General features: G+C 42.4%; 1 protein-coding gene across 4 annotated transcripts in view; it reads left to right on the top strand.

Annotated features, from left to right (window-relative positions):
• The window catches only part of LOC128689855 (uncharacterized), a 483,205-nt gene that overhangs the window by 14,006 nt on the left and 447,992 nt on the right, over positions 1-21,207 (top strand). The gene's annotated exons all lie outside the window — the stretch shown is intronic.

Genomic DNA, 21,207 nt, shown 5'->3' with positions numbered 1-21,207 from the left:
GTCAAGTCCTTATGAGTTCTCATCCGTTTGTTCCTCACGCGGAAGTGAACAATATAAGTTTAGGAGTTTTTTTTTTTGTGTGCATGCATAGCTTCGTGAAGCCGTGTGTGAGGGCGGACAATGAAGCGACATACTGGTGTTGTTTGATATATTCATGGGGAAGCACTAAACGCCTGGGGTTAACATGACTCACGAAATCGTAATGACACGATTGCAAACGAACCATACCACGGGTGGGTATAGAACCCACGATCAGAGAGTCTCAAAACTCCAGACCGTCGCGTTAGCCACTGGACCAGCTAGCCACAATAAGATTCGTCCAACTAGGTATATTTCTACACCATAGGAAAGTTAGCACAGGCACCACTGTGACCACAAATGCATTTGTGGTCACAGTGGTGCCTGTGCTAACCTTCCTATGGTGTAGAAATATACCTAGTTGGACGAATCTTATTGTGGCTAGCTGGTCCAGTGGCTAACGCGACGGTCTGGAGTTTTGAGACTCTGATCGCGGGTTCTATTCCCGCCCGTGGTATGGTTTTTTTTTCACCTGGGGTTATAGAGAAGTGATCAAGTTTGATGTAAAGGGAAGATAGCTCAAATTCCTTGGATCAAAAACCCTTCAACAGCATTAAGGGGCTGGTGCTAACTCTTGCATGCAATAGGTTAGGTAAGTTGTTGAAAGATTTTTTTGGTTGAGGTGTTGTAGCACTTTTGATGCAAGAATGTGCTGTGCGGAGAGGTATGATCTCATAGATAATGAATCTGATGTAAAGTGAGAGGTATCAGTTATTGTTTGAATATGATGCACTGTTTTTGAGAGATTCTGAAGAGAAGTTGGTGCTTTATTTTTTATTCGGAGCAAATAAGCCAAATTTTCTTAAAAATACAATATTCAAGTCTACCTTAAGAACTGATAGATATATTTACATGAATTAAAATACATACTTTTTGCACTAAATATAACTTGCAACTTAACCTTGATAAAAATTCAATATAACATAGATTAACTAACAGCTGCTAATATCAAGTTGTATATATGATATGTTATCTTCCCTCGCTCGAGGTAAAGATTACAAGGGTACATTACTACGTACGCAAACAGACCTGGTTATGACTCAGGTCGCTGAGGTACGGTAGACGTGGAAGTAATGATTTTCACCATCGTGTGTGTGTGTGTGTGTGTGTGTGTGTGTGTGTGTGTGTGTGTGTGTGTGTGTGTGTGTGTGTGTGTGTGTGTGATCCAATTAATATTTGTACCATTAACTCATTACAATTGTGACCGGATGTGGAGGTGTGAATGGCTCATTACTTTGTAATTTGTTCATGATTGTAACCATGTATAGACATGTAGATGATTCATTACCTTTGTAACTTGTCATGATTGTGACCAGATCTACCTGGAGTTCATTACCTTTGTAATTTGTCCAGCTATCAAAACTTTGGGGTCCAGTCCCATTATGTACCTCTGTAATCCTTTGACTACCGCCCACAGGATGGGTATGGGGTGCATAATAAAAATATTAATCTAAAAAACTCACCATCGAGACGGACTGAGGCAATTTGCTTTGAATGTATAAACCACCACCGCTTCTAAACCCCCAACTTCACCCCACCACTGTAACTGTCCTAGAGAATAATGTAGCGGCACACTGCGGGTGTATCCAAGGTCTCTTAGGTGGGACCAGGTCTCTCTAGTTTTCCTAAACTAACAAAGAGTCATACAATGCTACACTTATACCCGCAAAACTTGCGCAGACCTATAAGCAAAGAAATAAGTGTTATTGGCTTTACAGATGGCTTATTGGAGGTCGAGTTTGGTGCCTTCAGAGTAGAATAAATTTGTGTAGCCATGATGGATGGGTTCCAAGTAATGAATTTGTAATTATTTTGTGTGTTAAGTAATAAAGTAATGACTGGAGGTCAAGTTTTGGTGCATAAAGATAGAGGATTGTGAGTAGATTTCTGGAGCAGTAATGGTTTGGTAACAGAAGTGGACTTATAATAAATTGTGTAAAATTTCGATAACACTCGTAAAAATTTTGAAATTCGAATGATGGGTATTCATTTTTTGAATCTTGAATTTGTCTTGGAATAGAAGTGTTTTGGAGAGGCAGTATGCCTTATTTTAATGCTAAATATTCCAACATTGACTCATTTCTATGGATCTTTAGAATGCTTTCACAGGGCAATACATCAACATATCACAAGGCCAATGCACCAACATTTCACAGGGCCAATACACCAACATTTCACAGGGCCAGTACATATGCATTTCACAGGGCTAATTGCGCTAACATTTCACAGGGCCAATACACCAACATTGTACAGGGCCAGTAAACCAACATTTCCCAGGGCCAGTACACCAACATTGTACAGGGCCAGTAAACCAACATTTCACAGGGCCAATACACCAACATTGTACAGGGCCAGTAAACCAACATTTCACAGGGCCAGTACACCAACATTGTACAGGACCAGCATTAATCTACCCAGTTTCCTCCGACTTGAGACAAAACTCAGCCCATCACTGCGGTACTGTGACATGTAACAAGGCTTCATTAATGGGCTTAAGGGATGCCGTCTTTATCTTGCAACTGAAGGAACTAAATTCGAGCCTGGAACGAATGTAAACGTTGGTCATATTTACTTACACCCGTTATCCTTGTTCACCTAACAGTAGAAGTAGGTACCTAGGTGTTAGACGACTAGTGTGAGTCGTATTCTGTGAATAATAATATAATATCTTTATTTACTACAAGTACATGTACAAGGTATACAGTCCTAACTGACATCAATGACATACTACTATAAGTAAGTTTATTCAGGTATACACAAATACAGTTACATAGAATTGTCATACATAGCATATGTATAGAGAATCTAGGGTAACCCAAAAAAGTCAGAGTGACGTTATTTTCATTGGGGTCCTATATAGAAAGCCGCTTGTTATGCTGAGTATTTCGGGCAAATTAGGTCAATTTTGTCCCAGGATGCGACCCACACAAGTCGACTAACACCCAGGTTCCCATTTTACTGATGGGGAACATACACAACCGGTGTAAAGAAACACGTTCAGTGTTTCTACCCTCGCCAGGAATCGAACCGAGATATCACCGTGTGAAGCAAGAGCTTTAGCCGCCAGGTCACGGACATCAAAGAACTTCACCTGAAATAAGCAACACTGATAAGCTTTCTTGGGTTATCCTGGATTACTAACAACCTGGGTTAATCCGGATAAAACCTCATGTTCATTCCCTTCCCCGCCACTTCTAGTGTTAAATAATTAAATAAAGTTATGAACATTATCCGATTTCAAAAGCTTTAAATTAGGTTACAAAGCTGGGTTTGGTATACAATAAAGCTATACAGTACCAAAAATTTGCATAACTATAGCTTTTGCTGGGAACGCCGAAACTTTGTTTTTCTATAATAGTTATACTGTATAAATTTAATGTTTTCTATAGATCATGTATACATATGTTCGTTTTCTTTGTCAATGTTATGGGTAAACAAACAAAAATAAATGACCAGCACTAAGAATGTTTAAACAGTCATTTGGATTATTAACCCCAGAAAGCTGATGAACCAATATAACCAAAGAAGGCCAAGCAATGTGGCTTATTTCCATTGGGTCTTTTTAGGCTCTTCAGAATGCGGTCCACAACACTGCTAGGTAACAAGGACCACAACAGAAATAAATCAGATTGCAACAAGGATTTTTTTTGTAAATATGTTTATTAAGGCACAGGTACACATAAGTACAATTATCATAGTGTAAATTACCTTGGATAACCCCAAAAAAGTCAAAGTTACTTTTATTTCCATTTACGGTGCCCCGTGGCCTGGTAGCTAAAGCTCTCGCTGCACACGGAGCGGGTAGAAACATGGGGCGTGTTTCCTTACACCGGTTGTCTATGTTCCCCATCAGTAAAATGGGTACCTGGGTGTTAGTCTACTGGGGTTGCTAGGACTGGGGACAGTTGGTCCCGGAGCTGAGGAGGTACTTGTACCTCCTCCCATGGGAGACATAGGTCTCAAGACACTCCCAAGACAGGGAGCCAAGGCCGGGTCACCATCTGGAAAAGACCCGGCCCGGGAGAGTACCGGCGAATCAAGAACAACAACAATCATAACCATGTGATTTTCAAAGGGGTGGACCGGTATGCCAGCGGAAGTCCTCGGTCAGACGACCAAAACCTCCAGCATACGACAAGACCGCGTCAGGAAACATTTGTCCGGTTTCCTGACAAACATTATACCTACCTTTACTGAATTATACCAGACTAAATCTACATGCTCATATACAATATAAACACTGATCTCTGGCTGAAGGAGACTCGAACCTCCGAACCTTGGAGGCGAATGAAGAGGAAGATAAAGAGGAACAAGATGACGATAAAGAAGATGGAGAGGAAAAGGCAAACAAGTACGAAGAGGAAGAGGAGGTGGAGGATGAAGAAGAGGATGGAAGAAAAGGGTGAAGAAAAGGAGGATAAAGGAAGACGGTAACGCACAGCATGGTACAGAGCGTTACGAAAGATTACATCACTCAGCTTTCACCATGAAAATTATTGTTGCCTTGTCCGAGTCGCATTATATTCATCGCGAAGCTCTAAACCCGTAGGGAAGGATAATGAAATCGCATTTGACCCAAGTAATGGATGGCTAGCGCCCGTTCACCCCTCAAGGAAGGCTCCTTGACGCTGGTGAGGGGCTCTTGATCTAGGGAATTGGATCTGTGCTCCAGTTGGATCTGTGCTCCAGTTCCCTGAATTAAGCCTGAATGCCTTCCATCCCCCCATAGGCACTGAATAATCCTACGGGTTTAGTGCTTCCCCCTTGATTATAATAATAATAATAATAGCGCCCGTTCAGCAGCACCAAGCACCCCCCCCCCCCCCCACGAAGAGGCGGACTCCCCGCAACATTGATTCATGGAGTTGCGTTTGCTATTGCGTCATCGTAAACTTGACTTTTTCAGCTCTCTTGTGCCTTTTTGAGAAAATTTGGTGCAAATTAGAATATCAAGGTACTGTTTTTTCGTAATATTGACTGTCAGTTTTTTTATTCGGAATACCGCTGAGTGAAAGCCTAAGTGTAACTCAGTGAAGCATTAGGGGGGAATGCCATGAATTCCTGGGGATACACACATGCACGTACACACTAATAAACGACAAGTTAAGACTCGGTACCAGGACATGAGATTAACCCTTGCAGCCACAAATAGGTAAGTATGTTCATTCACTCTCTCTCTCTCTCTCTCTCTCTCTCTCTCTCTCTCTCTCTCTCTCTCTCTCTCTCTCCTTCCCCCTCTCCCTCTCACACACTCTACAATGGATCAGGGAATACCTGACAGGAAGGAAGCAACGTGTGTCGGTCCGAGACGATGTGTCAGAGTGGGTGCATGTGTCAGGTGAGGTTCACAAGGGTCAGTCCAGGGTCCGGTGCAGTTTTTTGTATATGTGAATGACACGACGGAAGGGGTAGAGTCAGAGGTGCCCCTGTTTGCAGACGATGTGAAACTAATGAGAATACAAGCGGACAAGGATCAGGTAAGTCTAAAGGGAATCCAGACAGACTGCAAGCCTGGTCTGACAAATGGCTTCTGGAGTTTAATCCCAGGAAGTGTAAAGTTATGAATATTGGGGAAGGACAAAGGAGACTGTAGGCGGAGTACAGCCTAAGAGGTTACAGGCTGCAAAACTCACTCAAGGAAAAGGATCTTGGGGTGAGCATCATACCGAGCACATCAGAGGTGCACTTCAACCAAATAACTGCTGCAGCATACAGGCGCCTAGCAAACCTGAGAATAGCTTTTCGATATCTAAGTAAAGAGTCATTCACGACACTACACAGTGTACATCAGGCTCATATTGGAGTATGCAGCACCAGTATGGAACCCACACCTGGTCAAACACGTCAAAAAATTAAGAGAAAGTGTAAATGTTTGCAACAAGACTAGTCCTGGAGCTGAGGGATTTGTCCTAGGAGGAGAGGTTAAGGGAACTCAACCTGACAACACTGTAAGACAGGAGGGATAGGGAGCACATGATAACATAAAATACTGAGAGGAATTAACAGAGTGAACAGAGATGTTACAAAGCACCAAGGGGTCACAACTGGAAGTTGAAGACTCAGATGAGCCACAGGGATGTTAAGATAAGATAAGATTTCGTTCGGATTTTTAACCCCGGAGGGTTAGCCACCCAGGATAACCCAAGAAAGTCAGTGCGTCATCGAGGACTGTCTAACTTATTTCCATTGGGGTCCTTAATCTTGTCCCCCAGGATGCGACCCACACCAGTCGACTAACACCCAGGTACCTATTTGCTGCTAGGTGAACAGGACAACAGGTGTAAGGAAACGTGTCGAATGTTTCCACCCGCCGGGAATCGAACCCGGGCCCTCCGTGTGTGAAGCGGGAGCTTTAGCCACCAGGCCACCGGGAAGTATTTCTTCAGTCATAGAGTTGCCAGGAAGTGGGACAGTCTGGAAAGTGAGGTAATGGAGGCAGGGTCCATGTATAGCTTTAAGAAGAGGTATGACAAAGTCCATTGAGCAGGGAGACAGTGGACCTAGTAGCGACCAGTGAAGAGGCGGGACCAGGAGTTATGAATCGACCCCAGCAACCACAATTAGGTGAGTACACACACACATACGTACGTACACACACACACACACACACACACACACACACACACACACACACACTTACAAAAAACGCGATTCTAAAAGCTTAGAGATCTCCAGTGAATACTAGAAAGGACTGCCCTTCTAGCATCCAGCCTGTTACTGGGTTTTCGTAACAAGTAGTCAGTATCCTTGTCCAATTATCCATTAGAATTCATTAGAATTCAATAGTTCTTTAGGATTACAACTGGTAGGCTACTAACTAGAGAAATTAAAATTTAATAAATTTATTAATCATTAAGTTGTCTAGAGGTATATTAACAAAGTAAATTAAATCAGTCACAGTAATGAAAATAATATCAATCTCTCGAGTTCAATATTATTGTGCTGAAAGCACATAACACATTTATAATTCTTAAGTACCGTCTGGTACATTAACATTTAATAAGATATTACAAATATGTACAAGTAAGTTTGTGTATGCGTGTAAGTGCTCTAAGTAGTTCACTATGTCTCACGACTCGACTAGACTTAAACAAGTGACTGACAAAGTCCTCAAATAAACTAACTTCTTGACCGACTGGCAACCAGAACAGTCTGCTTGAACAATGAAAAGAATGCTAAGCCCAATAGCCATATAACAAGCGACTGCAACACAATCAGGATCAAGGAGATAATATAACGACACTAAGTAGGGACCATCAGCAGATCCTCCACAAAAGTTACAAAACTCCCATACTACTGAATCTAAGTTCAGCATAGGAAAAACCCTGACTGTGACAATACACAGAAACCAGTACAAAATTAGGTCAGAAGCTATAGCTAAGGACCTGAGATGTTCAGAGTGTCTAAGCGACACACAACCTCAGTACAACGTCGAAAATCACTAAGTCTATACAATGTTCTGTGAACAGAGTTCTACAGAACTAACAAGAATAATGAGACAGGCAATCTGTCCAACCACCAAGCGAGTCTAGAGCAGACTGAATACTTCACGAGAGGTGAGGACACCCCCCCCCTCGATCACGTGATAGCCCCGTGGACAGCACAGCTCAGAAGCCGGCAGTATAATGAGCGACAAGCGATAATTACAGTAGTTTGACAATCAAGACTTGAACTGAGCACATAATATGTAACATCTTAACATAAGTCAAATAACAATATAACAGTCAAATAATAATATAAAGTCATACATTTACGATTTAGCTATTATCGCAAATATAAGCAATATAAAATTAAATGAAAAGGTAATATACATTATATATATACATAATAATCATTGTAACCCATTCAGGGGTTGCAACACACACACACACACACACACACACAACAGGGAGGGCACTGCACTGGATCAGAGAATACCTGACAGGGAGGCAGCAACGAGTCATGGTACGTGAAGAGGTATCACAGTGGGCGCCTGTGACGAACGGGGTCCCACAGGGGTCAGTTCTAGGACCAGTGCTATTTTTGATATATGCGAACGACAAGATGGAAGGAATAGACTCTGAAGTGTCCCTATTTGCTGATGTGAAGTTGATGAGAAGAATTAAATCGGATGAGGATGAGGCAGGACTGCAAAGAGACCTGGACAGGCTGGACATGTGGTCCAGAAACTGGCTCCTCGAATTAAATCCTGCCAAATGCAAAGTCATGAAGATTGGGGAGGGGCAAAGAAGACCGCAGACAGAGTATAGGCTAGGTGGACAAAGACTACAGACCTCACTCAGGGAGAAAGACCTTGGGGTGACCATAACACCGAGCATGTCACCGGAGGCACACATCAACCAAATAACTGCTGCAGCATACGGGCGCCTGGCAAACCTGAGAAGAGCGTTCCGATACCTTAATAAGGAATCGTTCAAGACACTGTACACTGTGTATGTTAGGCCCATACTGGAGTATGCAGCACCAGTCTGGAACCCACACCTGGTCAAGCACGTCAAGAAGTTAGAGAAAGTACAAAGGTTTGCAACAAGGCTAGTCCCAGAGCTCAGGGGAATGTCGTACGAGGAAAGGTTGAGGGAAATCGGACTGACGACACTGGAGGACAGAAGGGTCAGGGGAGACATGATAACGACATACAAGATACTGCGGGGAATAGACAAGGTGGACAGAGAAAGGATGTTCCAGAGAGGGGACACAGAAACAAGGGGTCACAACTGGAAGCTGAAGACTCAGACGAGTCACAGGGACGTTAGGAAGTATTCAGTCATAGAGTCGTCAGGAAGTGGAATAGCCTAGGAAGTGAAGTAGTGGAGGCAGGAACCATACATAGTTTTAAGAAGAGGTATGACAAAGCTCAGGAAGCAGAGAGGGAGAGGACCTAATAGCGATCAGTGAAGAGGCGGGGCCAGGAGCTGAGTCTCGACCCCTGCAACCACAATTAGGTGAGTACACACACACACGCACACACTACTCATGCATCTGCCTGCTAAAATAACTTCACTCTTCAAATCACCAGACAACGCTGGCAGCATTTTAAGAATACCAGAGCACTTTGGATCAGTATTTTATTCGAAATCTTTTCTCCCTTGATTAGTTGCTATGACAGGTTTTAAACCGTCTCGACCACAGTTCAGGTGTATATTTTTTATATCCCAAATGACGAGATAAAAACAGAAAAATTCTTGGAATTACTTGATCAGAAACGGATCGTACGTCTGGCACGTGTATTTGAGGCTCCAGTTAGTCCCAGGGGATTATAATTACGTCAAGAACTTATGACTATAATGACTTGCATTTGTAAGAGTTTATTAACTTGCTTCATATATCATTGCGTTACTATAAAACACTATTGACAATGAAATTTTATTGGTTAAAACGACTTCAAATGTAAATAATTTTAATGGGAGCCCATCACTTTGGTTTCATCAGTAAAATATTTGGGAATCCCTTTTGACCCATGCATGTCAGGAGAATTGACAGGGAACAGTGTAGTAAAGAAAGCGAATGCCAGACTGAAGTTCCTGTATAGACAAGCACAGTGTCTACCTACTGAGGCTCGCAGGACCCTATGTCTAGCCCTTATACAATGCCATATGGATTACGCATGCTCTTCTTGGTACTCTGCCTTGACAAAAAAACTGAAAGATAGACTGCAAATCACCCAGAACAAAATCGTAAGATTCATCCTGGGGCTGGGACCAAGAGAACATGTAGGCCAGGATGAATTACAGCAGTTGGATATGCTGAATGTTGAAGACAGAGTAAAACAACTGAAGCTAAATCATGTTTATAAAATTGCTCACAAACAATGTCCAGAATATCTTGCTGTCAATTTTGTCGAGGTTGGGAACCAAAGCAATCATAGTACTAGGGGGAGAGAGCACAACTTTGTAGTACCCACAGTCAGTGGCCAGGCTTCAAACACCTTTTATTGTACAGCAATAAAGGAATGGAACAGACTGCCCGCACATGTCAAAGCCAGTCATAGCATGAACCAGTTCAAGAAGAGTGCCAAAAGGTGTCTGATGAATGTAGCTACAGAAAGGGAGGGGAATGATTTTCTATTTTTTAGCTAACATACGTGTAAATTTTACCTTATTCCTAGTAATGACCCTCGTATTGTAGATAGTCTTAATGACCTTGGTGTAGTAGATAGTCTTTTTAGTATGATAATAAGATGTTATCTTCATTGTAGAATAATAAGAAAATATTATAACCTTTATATTATAATAATAAGGTAAGACACATATGCAACAGTTAGGTATCTTTATTATGAAACGTTTCGCCTACACAGTAGGCTTCTTCAGTCAAGTACAGAAAAGTTGATAGAAGCAGAAGATACTTGAAGACGATGTAATCAGTCCATCACCCTTAAAGTTTTGAGGTGGTCAGTCCCTCAGTCTGGAGAAGAGCATTGTTCCATATTGTTTCATACTATGGAACAATGCTCTTCTCCAGACTGAGGGACTGACCACCTCAAAACTTTAAGGGTGATGGACTGATTACATCGTCTTCAAGTATCTTCTGCTTCTATCAACTTTTCTGTACTTGACTGAAGAAGCCTACTGTGTAGGCGAAACGTTTCATAATAAAGATACCTAACTGTTGCATATGTGTCTTACCTAACAACCTGTCGGTATTTTATACCATTTTAATGTTCAATAATAAGGTAAAAGGACCCCAGTGGAAATAAGTCACTCTGTCTGACTTTTTTGGGTTATCCCAGGTTCTCTACACATATGCTGCTATGTATGATAAGTCTATGTAACTGTATTTGTGTATACCTGAATAAACTTACTTACTTACTTACTTAGCCAGTTCTTTTCAAGAGAACGTATTATCATGCACTGCGTCGCCTGACGGGAAGTGCGGTGATTCTGGTAATAATAATAATAATAATAGAATATCTTTATTTCTGTAAGTGCATGTACAAGGTATACAGTCCTAGCTGACATCAGTGATATACTGCTATATGCAAAGCCGCTTGTTATGCAGAACATTTCGGGCAAATTAGGTCAATTTTGTCCCAGGATGTGACCCACACCAGTCAACTAACACCCAGGTACCGTTTACTGATGGGTGAACAGGGACAACTAATGTAAGGAAACACACCCAATGTTTGAACCCTCGCCGGGAATCGAACCCGGATCATCGGGGTGTGAAGCAAAAGCTTTTGCCACCAGGACACGGGCGACCGTAAGGACTCTTGATCTAGGAAACTGGAGCCACAGCTCCTCTCCTTGAATCGGCTGGTTACCTCCGAATCTCCAGGTTCTGTATAACATTCTTGATTCAGTGCTTCCCCATGAATTTAATAATAATAAACTGGGTTGCAAGTGAGCTGCGGACACGCAGTACAATGTTAGATTAATTTATTAAACAATTTCCAGCTCTTTCACAAAATGAGAGTTCAGGGTGTTATGGTCTGTCTTCCATTTGTCAGGGCCCGTCCACATTCGTGGAAGTTACAGTTTACATAAGTAGAACAAGTAGAATATTACATCTACTAGAGAGCATAACTAATATCCTTATATTTAAGATGAATATAATATACTAGAAAGAAATTAAATTTTAAGAGGTTAGGTTATGTTGCTGTGGGCACATAATCTACCAAACTTTACCTAAAGTAACAAACCTAGCTTTACCTTGCCTAGCTTAATGTGGCATGCAAAGAGTACGTAACCTTTATTCGGCGCATGGACACACCCTCATTTACAGGCTATCTCCCCCAACCAGCGAACCAGGTTGCTAAGAGTTGATGATGGGGCCCCATCGTTCAACTAGTGACCAGGTTCTAGCCAATAAGAAGGTGGGATTGACAATCGCAGAGGTTATGTGGATACCGCTCTCCTGTCTGCCCTTGTCATTCCCACTCTAGAGCTGGTTGAAGCACGGTCTGCTATCTTGTGGCTTCTATTTCTGCCTTGCTTACCGTGGAGTGCACTATATTTATCACTGTACATAGTGTACATATTGCTGTTATAATTGGTGAAGGATAATATAAGTCTAAACTTTTTCTACTGTGTTTATTTGCTCCCATTACACCTGGGATAACAGGCCATTTGAAATCCTAGGTTGTAATATGGGTAGCCTGTCCGAGAGCTGGACTTAGAGAAACGGTTGAGCTTAGGGTGAAGCTTGTAGCAGGAACATTGTGTAGCTTGCTGTTTCGCTTCGCTTTACAAATTTTGCGTGTCAGTTGCTTATGATCAGCCTTGCTATTGTGTGATCGTTCAACAGCTCGCTACTAGCTTGTTCAGTGTGCTCGCTTCGCTACGGTCAATCTTGTGTGCAGTCGGCTTTGCTTGTATGCGTATTCTGCAATCGTACTGTGCATAGCTAAGCGTGTTCTGCAAATTAACGTGTTACGTTGGGGTATTCGTACTGTGCATAGCGAATAACTTATGCCACCTAGACGAGTCAGACGCCTGGTGTCGGCATATACTTTGCATAACCTACCTAAATTGTCCCTACAGCGTTGTTGGCAAATTGCTCGTTCCATTGGCATTCCCTATAAACGCACTCTCACAGCTGCGCAACTGCGTTCACTTATTGCTGACATACTTATTGAAGAAGAGATGGCACATCAAACTCCTCCCTTTACGGGAGCTAGGGAAAAAACTACTATGTTCTCGCAGGAGGAAGATGATATACCTACGGAGCAAAATGGTCAGTATAGTGCAGCTGGGTTGTCTCAGGGTGAATCAGCGTCGTTGGCACTTGAGCTGGCAAAAATCAATCTTGAGCAAACTAGGGAACAGAGAGCATTCGCAAGGGAAGAATTTGATAGGGAAAGAGAAAGGAGGCAGTTTTCGCATTCTGTAAACGATTTCAGTTTACAAAAAGCAGTACAGCTTGTTCCCCGCTTCAATGAGGCCGAACCAGAGCAATTTTTCGAAAGCTTCGAAAATCAGGCTCGAGCCTTGAGGTGGCCGGAACAGCACTGGGCAGCGTTGGTTCATACAGCATTATTGGGTAAGGCACAGGAATTTACGTCGGTATTAACTGACGCTGAATTCTCTGATTATCAAGTAGTGAAGACCACAGTGTTGGGAGCATATACATGTATCCCAGCTAAATATCGTAAGACCTTCAAATTGAACAGGCGGCAGCTTGGTCAATCCCTGGTGGACTTTGTGAGACAGCAAACCAAAGCTTTTACCAGCTGGTATAAAGCGAGTGGTGTCTCTAACTTTGAGGAGCTGGTGCAGCTTATTCTGATTGATAACCTGCTGGAGTCTGTGGGACCAGAGGTTCGTGTCTTTCTGCAGGATCGTGACTTAACCACTGCATTGGAGGCGGCCAGGTTGGCTGATACCTTCGAAACGAACCGCTCCTTGTCCGAGCGGTCCCGTCTCTCTTTTCAACAGTCTGGCGTGAGCAGAGATCGACAACATTGGAGAATGAAGTGCCAGCCGGAGGGAGAGCGTCTACGACATCCAACCAAGTCACCTGGTGAGCCACGCTTCTCAACATATGGTCCCCCTGCGGAGAGGCAAACTACTTATGGAGCATCTCGACAACAATATCCAGAGAGGCACCAGCCAGAACGACACCACTTGCAACGTCATCAGGGAGTAAAGGGCAAGCCTGTCGTCTGCTTCAGGTGTAATAAAGTAGGTCATATCAGTTCCAACTGCCCCCAAAAACCTCAACCCATCGGGAAAATCTCTAATATCCCTAGTAACATGTCCCCTAGAGAAGTAGAAAAAGGTATGGCCCCTTATTATTGCGAAAGTCTTATTTCCCTTCAGGAAAACTCAGAACCAACTAAAGTAAATACCTTTAGAGATACTGGAGCATATTGCTCACTTGTCAGAGAAGGAATATTACCCCTTTCAGAGAATACTTCCTTGAATTCCTCAGTTTTATTGGAAGCTTACGGAGGAGCTATATATTCAGTTCCTTTGCATAAAATTTATGTACAGTGCAAATATTACACTGGGTACTTGACTGTAGGTATCTCAAAAGGATTTCCCATGAAAAATGCCATGTTATTACTGGGTAATAACATTACTACTGTTACTTCGTGTACTGAACCTATAATGATTAATGCTTCTCCAGTGTTGGCCATAACTCGGGCAACATCCCAAGGGTTGTCTGGGGAGAATGTTGACCTATCCTTGGACGACTCCGATCTCGGAATAGCCACGTTGTTTTATGAGACACACCGGCCGGAGTCTCGTAAATCAAGTGAACAGACCCCGATCAAGCCTTCCTATTCCCAGGTTGCAGGATTCCCAGATGTCTCTGTTTCCATGCCCGAGGGACTGTCCTTCCGGGAGGAACAACGTAAGGACCCTTCGTTAAAATTCACTTTTGAGGCAGCCATGGGTAAATCCTCTTTGGGTCATCCAGTCAAGTATGAAGTTAAAAATGATTATTTGGTATGCACTGAGACTGGTAAGGAGACAGAGGGCCGGCAATTATACGACAGGTTAGTGGTTCCAACCAAGTATAGACCTCAGATATTAAATATAGCTCATAATACGTCATCAGGAGGTCACTTAGGAATTACAAAAACCTTGTATAGAATCACAAAAGAATTTTATTGGCCAACATTAAAGAAAGATGTGAAGAATCATATTAGGTGTTGCCGAGAATGTCAGCAAGTTGGAAAACCTGGACATTCTATTAAACCTGCACCTCTCCAACCCATACCTGCTGATGGAGAACCTTTTGCAGATTTAATTATAGATTGTGTAGGTCCACTACCTAAGTCAAAGTCTGGAAATCAGTATTTATTTACAATTATGGATAAAGTAACCAGATATCCTGAAGCGATCCCAATGCGTAGTATCAATACTAAAGCTATTCTCAAAGCTTTAACAAAATTCATTTCTTGTTTTGGCATTCCTAAAACTATACAAAGTGATCAAGGTACTAACTTCACTGCCAAAGCATTTAGGGAAGTATTAACTAGGTTAGGGATAATTCACAACTTATCCACTGCCTATCACCCTCAGTCCCAAGGCGCCTTGGAAAGATTCCACCAAACATTAAAAACAATGATGAGAAGTTTTTGCATGCACTTTCCGACAGATTGGGATGAATCTCTACCGTTGTTGCTATTCTCAGTACGAGAGACGGTGCAAGAGTCTACAGGGTATAGTCCGTTTGAGCTGATCTTTGGGCACAATGTACGAGGTCCTCTTCGGGTGCTCAAAGAAGGATGGATGGGAGAAGACGTAAGCTCAGCACTCTACAACCCGTCTTCAAGGTTGCAGGTGGCACGTGAGTTAGCCACGGCTAACCTAAAGATAGCTCAAAGTAAGATGAAACAGAGGTATGACAAAAGTGCACAATTCCGCTCCTTCCATCCAGGAGACAAGGTGTTGGTGCAGGAACCTATACCTGGCCACACCTTGAAAGCTAGATTTACGGGACCTATGCAGATAGTAAGTAGATTATCTGATTTAAATTATGTGGTAGCTCCCATTGATAAGACCTCAAAAACAAAAACTTACCACATAAATCAAATCAAGGCCTTTCATACACCAGATAAAGTCCCAGTAATGACTCTGTCCTCTACCTCTGAGGACGACTCTGACTCTTTGCACTCTATCTCTGAAATTAATACTAAACTTTCAAATTCTGTCCTCCTCAAGGATCCTAGCCCGTTAATGGATGGATTATCTGAAATACAAGCAACCAATTTAACTGAGCTCCTACAGTCATATCCTAATATTTTTTCGGATGTGCCGAAAAAATGTACGTTAGGTTACCATGATGTAGATGTGGGAAAATCTAAACCAATTAAACTCTCCCCCTACAGAGCTAATCCTGAAAAGCAAAGGTTACTTCAGCAGGAAGTAGACTTCTTGTTAGAACATGGTTTAGTGGAGGAGTCATCTAGTCCATGGGCTTCACCGTGCATCCTAGTAAAGAAGGCTGATGGAGGGTTTCGTATGTGCACAGACTACCGTAAAGTGAACGAGGTCACAATTACAGATGCTTACCCTCTTCCTCGTCTGGATGACGTAATTGACTTTGTGGGTAAGGCTACTTTTGTGTCCAAATTAGATCTCCTTAAAGGATACTATCAGGTACCTTTGACAGATAAGGCGAAGGAAATCTCTGCCTTCGTAATTCCAGGAGGTCATTATCAGTATACAGTTACCCCCTTCGGAATGAAAAATTCCCCCTCTTCATTCCAGAAACTCATCCATCAGGCTATTAAAGGACTTGAAGGCACGGCAGCATACCTAGATGATATTGTTGTGGTGTCTGATACTTGGGATCAACACCTACTTAGACTTAAAGCTCTGTTTGAGACCTTTAAGAATTCCCAATTAACAGTTAATTTATCTAAATCTTCCTTTGGCCAGGCCACTATCACTTTTCTAGGCCATGAAGTAGGTAGTGGTAATGTTGCACCTAAACTTGCTAAAGTTCTTTCGATTAAAGATTATCCAGTTCCTCATGATAGGAAATCTCTTCAACGTTTCCTAGGCATGATAGGATTTTACAGAAGATTCTGTAAGAATTTCTCAGATATTGTAGCCCCTCTTACCTCTCTTACCAGTCATAAAGTTCCCTTTAATTGGACGTCAGATTGTAACACTGCTTTTAATAAAGCAAAAAGATTATTGTGCTCTGCACCCATTCTCCTGTCTCCAGACTTCTCCAAACCTTTTTCATTACAGGTTGATGCTTGTGAGTCTGGGGTTGGGGCGGTACTATTACAAATCGGGAACAAGGAGTTGCAGCCTGTAGCATACTTTTCAGCTAAGTTCCAGCCACATCAGAGAGCTTACTCTACCATTGAAAAAGAAGCCCTCGCGCTGGTAATGGCTTTGGAGCATTTCGATGTTTATGTGGGCCAGACATCGCAGGTGGTCACAGTCTACAGTGATCACAACCCGTTAGTCTATCTCCAAGCCATGAAGAATCACAACACAAGGCTTATGCGTTGGACGCTCAGGCTGCAGCCCTATAACTTCAAAATTCGTTACATTGCCGGCAAAGAAAATGTGTTGGCAGACTCTTTGTCAAGAGTCTAGTTTAATATTTTATTTAGGTTAGGATGTATTTGTGGTAACCCCCCTTTCAAGCTCTTTTTTTATCCCCTGATGTGGGGGTTTTTTTTAGTGAGGGGATACGGGCTACAGTCCGCTTGTATCTTGGACCTATGTTGGCTTATCTGACTGCTGTCTCACTCTGAGTTTAGGGTTTGGCTTTCAGGCACTAGGAAAGCTGAGCTCTATCTAAGAGTTGGATGGTGGAGAGGATAGGCGGTCCCATTATTTTGTGCCATGGCGGCACGGTTACCACTGGGAGGTGGCAGCCTAATCCTGAGCCTTCTCGGGGGTGGGGGTGTGGCATGCAAAGAGTACGTAACCTTTATTCGGCGCATGGACACACCCTCATTTACAGGCTATCTCCCCCAACCAGCGAACCAGGTTGCTAAGAGTTGATGATGGGGCCCCATCGTTCAACTAGTGACCAGGTTCTAGCCAATAAGAAGGTGGGATTGACAATCGCAGAGGTTATGTGGATACCGCTCTCCTGTCTGCCCTTGTCATTCCCACTCTAGAGCTGGTTGAAGCACGGTCTGCTATCTTGTGGCTTCTATTTCTGCCTTGCTTACCGTGGAGTGCACTATATTTATCACTGTACATAGTGTACATATTGCTGTTATAATTGGTGAAGGATAATATAAGTCTAAACTTTTTCTACTGTGTTTATTTGCTCCCATTACACCTGGGATAACAGGCCATTTGAAATCCTAGGTTGTAATACTTAATATAAGAACATAATGAAGGAACACTGCAATAGGCTTTTTGGCTTCTGATAGGAAAGTCCAACTCACACCTCCACACTCACTCATTTACCCGTCCAGCCTATATTTAAAGTGCCCAAAGTTCTCGCCCCGAAGACGGTACCTGGGATTTCTTCCCCATTCTTTTACAACTCCTTGCCAAAACAGTACTTCCCAATTTCCTTTTTAAATCTAAATTTGTCCAACCTGAATACATTGCTGCGTGTCTTGTCTTGGTTAGATAGCCTACTTTTAGCTCGTTATTTATATCTACATTATTTATTCCATTTGTACACTTGAAACATCCCCATATTTCTAGGTCTTACGAGAGAAAATTCAGCGATGAACGAGTTTTGGTAACATGTGAACGCTCTAAGTACTGTCTTTTGTCAGTTTTATATTAACATTAGTAACTTGAGAGTTCTCTTAGTGTTATGTGTTAAGCCATTGGAACTTTAACGTTGGAAATTTGAGTTCCCTCAGTACTGTGTGATGTCAGTGGCAACATTTGGAACCTGTGAGTTGTCAATAGTATTTCTTATGCAGCAGTGCTGTTTTCCATTGTAACATTTCTCCTTCATAAAGTCAACTGTAGTAGTGCGATACTGTGTGGGAATACCCATTTATATTTCGTTTTCCTATTCAAGCAAATGCTTTCCGGGATTTCCCCCCCAAAATGTTAGTTGTCATTTTAACATGTAACTCTGCTCTAATTATATTTAAGGCATAAATTTGTTAATTTGTGACCTGTATTTTCTTTTGCATATAAGCATGTTTACTATCCCTCCTTCCCTCCCTTCCTTACATTCTTCCCATCCCTCCGACTCTGAGTCGGAGGTTTGAGTGGCTTAGCTTGACTTAAGAACCCAGGGATTAAGAAAGGGGTTCTTGTTACTCGACCTGTTATCCCGGCAGTAGCAGTTCTGAGGTGGTTCACAATACCTGAAGAGGACTGGGTCGTCAGGCAAGCTTTCTGGTGGATTATCTGGCGACTCATTAAGTGAAACATCAGGCGGCTGTCTGGGGGCAGAAGTATTACTGGGAGTCACATGCAGATCCAGGAGAGGTAACTGTAAATGTGCAACTTTCGACATTCCCCGTGTTTCTAGCCGCATGCTAATAGCGTCTGGCACTCCTAGTCTTAACAGGCGATTACGCTCAGCCTTGGTTTGTAAATTCTGGGCTAATCCTAATGCTCTTCCCTAGGTAGGGTACGGTGTAAGCCCTGGGACAGTTGGCATCACTTGTCGCATTATACTTCCGTAGCCTAGCACTAAGTCAGAGATGCAACCTAGCGCCGAGTCACAGATGCAGCCTAGCGCTGGGTCACAGGTACAGCCTAGCGCTGGGTCAGGTACAACCTAGCCCTGGGTCACATGTGCAGCTTGCAACGTGTCACCAGAATCATCTTCCAGATCATCAGACTGGTTAAGAGGGCCAGGTCCTCCAGGAAGTGGTCTCTCATATTCCTACTTACGGATTAAAGTGCCCTTTCCTAGTGATGAACAAACTAAATTGTCATACTGCAGGTGAACGAATATGACTCATTACCCCGGCACAGTAAATAAAGAAATTAGATATTCCACTTAAGTGGCTACTTAAATATTGACACTTGAAACCCACTTCTGATACCAAGGGGTGAAGAAACCTTTTTACCACTTAGATTCACTTATAGGTTCTATATTAATCACTTATAATAAAGTCTTCCTTAGGGATAGCTCCAAACGACAGTAAATACAAACTTATTTATTTATACTAAGATTAGAGTAAATTTAGTACACAAATTCAACAGTTTTACATAATACTGGGTATTGGGATAGTAGCCCTAATTTAATCTACGAGGGGAACAACTTGGTTAATCACTCTGAGGCAAGGCTGGGCAACCGGAAACTGAGTTCAGAGAAATACACTTGCAAGATTAGATTTTGCCGCCGTTGCGGCTAGTTTGTTGTGCACTTAAAACTTATGAAATGCTCCACCACAAGTCTCTCTGTGTATTTATCTCCTTACTACACATCAAGAGTTTTAACTCCACCACCGAACACCCTTCGACATTTTGTGTTCACTGAGACTTTCCCAGCTCTTACACTAAACATCCCGGAAACGACCTCTCTGTCTCCGACCTCAGCCCTTACTAACTCTAGCAATAACACATGGTCTACAACAAGAGATCAGCAACATTCCCATACCCAAAACTGATTATTGTTGGTGATTCACGAGGTATAGAAAAAAATGTTGATTACTGTTTATATTAAAAGATATTAAATCAGCAGGTCCTGACTCAATTGAAGAGGCATGCCCCACATCTATTTTATTCAAATTCAGTTTCAAAATTTAATCCCACTATATATATATATATATATATATATATATATATATATATATATATATAGACATTAATCACAAAATGCAGCCTTAGTGACCCTTTGTGTAGCCGACAGTCTTTAAACTCAATTACCCAACCTTAACCAACAGTAAAGTAAAACTAAATGAATGATATAACGAAATCAAAGATGCAATTAAATAAATAGTATAACAATTGGCATATCTCGATCAATAAGTAAATAAGTGGTACACAGTCAAAGGTATAACTAATTTAATGGTATGTCAAAATCATTAGTATAAATGGTGTAATTAAATCAGTGGGATAAAAATCTTATTTACATTTGACTGATCATGTTTCTCTTGATTCATTAGTACATTTGTAAGTGTAGTGAACGTGATGGTGGGTGTACCATGCCAACCTGTGCTTCCAACTGCCTCAACAAGTCTTCCCGTTTCTGCTTCTCACTCTTCAGGCGTTCTATCTCTTTGTCCATGTAGCTATGGGCTTGCAGCAGCTCCTGCTTCAACTGGCTCTGTCTCCGTCGGTTCTTCATGGCCTTCAGCGCTTGCTGTCTCCTCTTCTCTAGCACGGGGTCACTTTGAGGCGGCCATTCGTAAACCCTCAGCTTTCGTCCAGCGGCTGACGCTGTCTGTCCATCACTCTGACAAGTAAATATGGACTTGTCTGCGTCTCTGGCAGGTTCTACATAAGACCAGCCTTCTGCATCAGTAGTCTGCGATGTACCTGAATGGTATACGGAGAAACCTGAAGTATCATATCCGAGTGTGTTGGAGGGGTGATCAGAAGTCTGGTTATAGCACTGGTCACTACCCTCCCTTGTCTCAACAACTTCTTGAAAATAATCTTGGCTGCAAAGCCAGACTTCTTGGAGATCTTGTGCTTCGTTGGCGAGCAACTGGTGGCCTTCGCCAAGATTTTGGACATAGTGATCAAAACTGGACTCTTGGCAAGTGGGCAGGGAAGAAGTCACCAGATGTGGTTCGTTCAGATTAGTTAGTACTTGAGGACCCAAAGTCGACAT

Source organism: Cherax quadricarinatus, chromosome 1 (genome assembly GCF_038502225.1).
Source record: "Cherax quadricarinatus isolate ZL_2023a chromosome 1, ASM3850222v1, whole genome shotgun sequence".
In the NCBI taxonomy this organism is placed as follows: Eukaryota; Metazoa; Arthropoda; class Malacostraca; order Decapoda; family Parastacidae; genus Cherax; species Cherax quadricarinatus.
This window is presented reverse-complemented; position numbering and strand designations above follow the sequence as displayed.